The sequence below is a fragment of the Notothenia coriiceps genome, unplaced genomic scaffold (assembly GCF_000735185.1).
Source record: "Notothenia coriiceps isolate Sejong01 unplaced genomic scaffold, NC01 NC01_scaffold00005454, whole genome shotgun sequence".
Lineage (NCBI taxonomy): Eukaryota > Metazoa > Chordata > Actinopteri > Perciformes > Nototheniidae > Notothenia > Notothenia coriiceps.
The window spans coordinates 529-3,261 of NW_011338155.1; the positions used below are offsets into that span (position 1 = coordinate 529).

The 2,733-nt window shown below is 39.3% G+C and overlaps 1 long non-coding RNA gene across 1 annotated transcript; it reads right to left on the reverse strand.

The window, feature by feature from the left end:
• Positions 1-426: 426 nt before the first annotated feature.
• On the reverse strand, positions 427-2,003 carry LOC104942928 (uncharacterized). Its single transcript, XR_798061.1, has 2 exons — positions 1,895-2,003; positions 427-1,568 (listed from the first exon to the last, which is right to left on the reverse strand). It is a non-coding gene; the product is annotated as an uncharacterized lncRNA (long non-coding RNA).
• Between the last annotated feature and the right edge of the window lie 730 nt (positions 2,004-2,733).

The following is a 2,733-nucleotide window of genomic DNA, read 5'->3' on the forward strand; positions in this document are numbered from 1 at the left end:
TTGGCAGAAATCGGGAGAAAATCGGGAGGGTTGGCAAGTATCACACACACACACACACACACACTTTCAAACTACATTTTGTATCAGACTGATACAATATGTACAGTTTGAAAGGGTGTTCAAAGAAATTTGGTGATGATTAATGGTTTTTGTGTTAATGTAATAGCAGTTAAAACAGGACCGGTCAAATTTGACCACGAACACCAAAGTAAGGGGAGGAACACGAAGACAATAGGAGGGTTACATGACATACTGGACCTTGACTTTTAATAACTGTTTTACGACATAGGCCTACTATACTATGACTTTTTTTAAGACGTCCTATGCCATTGCTTTTTTTCTACCAACTATAACTTTTGTTTCCCCTTTTTGCTGTTATAAAAAACAACTTTCATCCTTGAAATAAGGGCCGCAGAAACAAGCAAGAATAATTCATATTATTTATTTATTGAAACAAAACAAAAAGAACAAGCAGGTAATGATGTGTCGAGCAAACAGAAGTACAGAAAATACAAATAATGCATTTGAAAAGGTCACTTTTTTTTCCATTATAAAAACCCCGAAGATGAATTTCATGAAACCCTCACACACACACATTCAGACACACATACTCGTTCAAGCTACACTACTGCAAAACAGTCTGAAATAATTAACAAGTGTTTGGAGAAAATAAACCCAAACAACAGCCTCATATACATTTCTAATCTTTAATTCTCACAATTCAACATATTATTACATGAAGAAACACCCCCAAGCATACACACACACACACACACACACACACACATTTGTTCTCAAAGCGCCATAAATCATGTTCTCTCTGTACGTACATAATGTTTGAAGATGATTAAAGTAATACTTTATGTACGAAATATTTCTGTTACGCTTGTGATTTTGGCCCCATTATTTTGCTAACAATTCAGCATAGTAGGAAACTTTATTATCATGATTTTATAATAACGTTGCAAGAAAAGGAGAAAGAAGTTGTACTAAATGAAGTTTAGTGTTTAATAAGAAAGGGAATTTAAACTCCTGCTAACTTTACGCAGACACACTAAAAGGGGGTTTTCAGTTGTTTTGGTCCACGGACAGTATGTCGGCATAGAGAATAATCTAAATCCCCCACTTTAACCTTCTACTGCTTACATAACGGTAGATGTGTGTGAAGAAGAAGCAACAATACCTTGACTCTAATATGAAAATATAAGCTTGAAAATGCAACGGTGAGGCAGGAGGTGAATCACTCACATGTTGCATTTTGAGCAGATCATTATTAATATATTCTCTTTGCATCGAGTAAAGGTAACTCATCCAAAGGGGGAAAGGTGGAAGGATGGCAAAGGAGCAAAAGATTATGGATATTGCAGTACGATGAGTTGAAGACAGAGGTGTGAAGAGGGGGCGTCTCCTTCCTCGTTTCCTTCCTTGCTCTCACTGCCTCACTTCCACATAGTTAGCGGGGAAGAGGCCGTACGCTCCTCCGCAGACGCCTCGCCACCAGCCCTCGTCGATCATCTCGATGTTTGTGATGATGTCGTCGGGGTCGAAGGAAATCTCGTCCTCGCCGGCTGAAACGGGAAGACATTTGGACTCAATGTATTTTTCAGATTCAAGGTTCAAGGCTTTTATTGGTCATGCGTACATAGCTACAGTGTAGTCATGACGATGACAATCTTAGGTTACAGACTCCTCCAACAGTGCAACACAACAAAACAGATACAATAGTGTAAGTAAATACAAATAAAATAAAATATAAATAGTGCAAGAAGAGTCTATATACAATTAATTGGAATATGATATATTAGATAAATAGAATAGTATTTATAGGGGCAAAGAATAAGACTAACAACGACCAGTGCACTCTTTCTGATCTGCTCCCAGCGTTCAGTCTCACCTGCTTGGTAATCGTAGAGAGCGACCGCCGTCACCCCGACGTCTTCTCCGTACTCCAACTGAGCGTCTGAAGGAGGAACACGTGAGTATTAGTCAAAGAAAGGAGACTCAATCTAAGCACATATGTGACTTGCTCTATCGCAGTGTTTCTCAAACTGTTTCATACCAAGGACCACTTAACCAATAAAAAAACACTCGCGGACCACCTAACTCCACAAATATCCAAAATCACATCGTTTTTCTAGAACAGATTTCAAATCGCCTGAAAATGGTACAAACAAGTGGCAACGTGTGTGACGAAGGTGTTGCGCTGGGCTATATCATGCAATCGAAAGTGAAACTTAAGCTCGCTCCATTGCGGAGATATTCCAGCGAGAGTGCGGAAAACTTAAATGTATTTATTTATTTCAAATGTGAAATGTTACCAATATACTCACGGACCACTAGGGGGCGCTCACGGACCACACTTTGAGAAGCACTGCTCTATCGAAATCAGTCGCATTGACCCGAAGACACATTTTGAGTTGTATGTAGTTGAGTTGCTGTAGCTTTCTAATGATATCAGGATTGTTGTTGTACTCCAAATATTAAGCAAAATATGTCACAATATATAATGACTGTCACCGAGTCATCATTTTGAGAAAAAGGCCTTCAAAGCTCTTCTCTGGAATCCATCGATCTGATTGATTATTAGCAGAGCAAATAATCAAAGTAGTACGGACTGGTCTGGGAAAAGCTCGCGAGTGTGTGTATTGTGTTTGTTTCCCGGGGAAAACCCTTACGAGAAACACCGGCTGTTGTTACGCCTGCTGTGACGTTAAGTTTCTCCGTTCTCCGCTT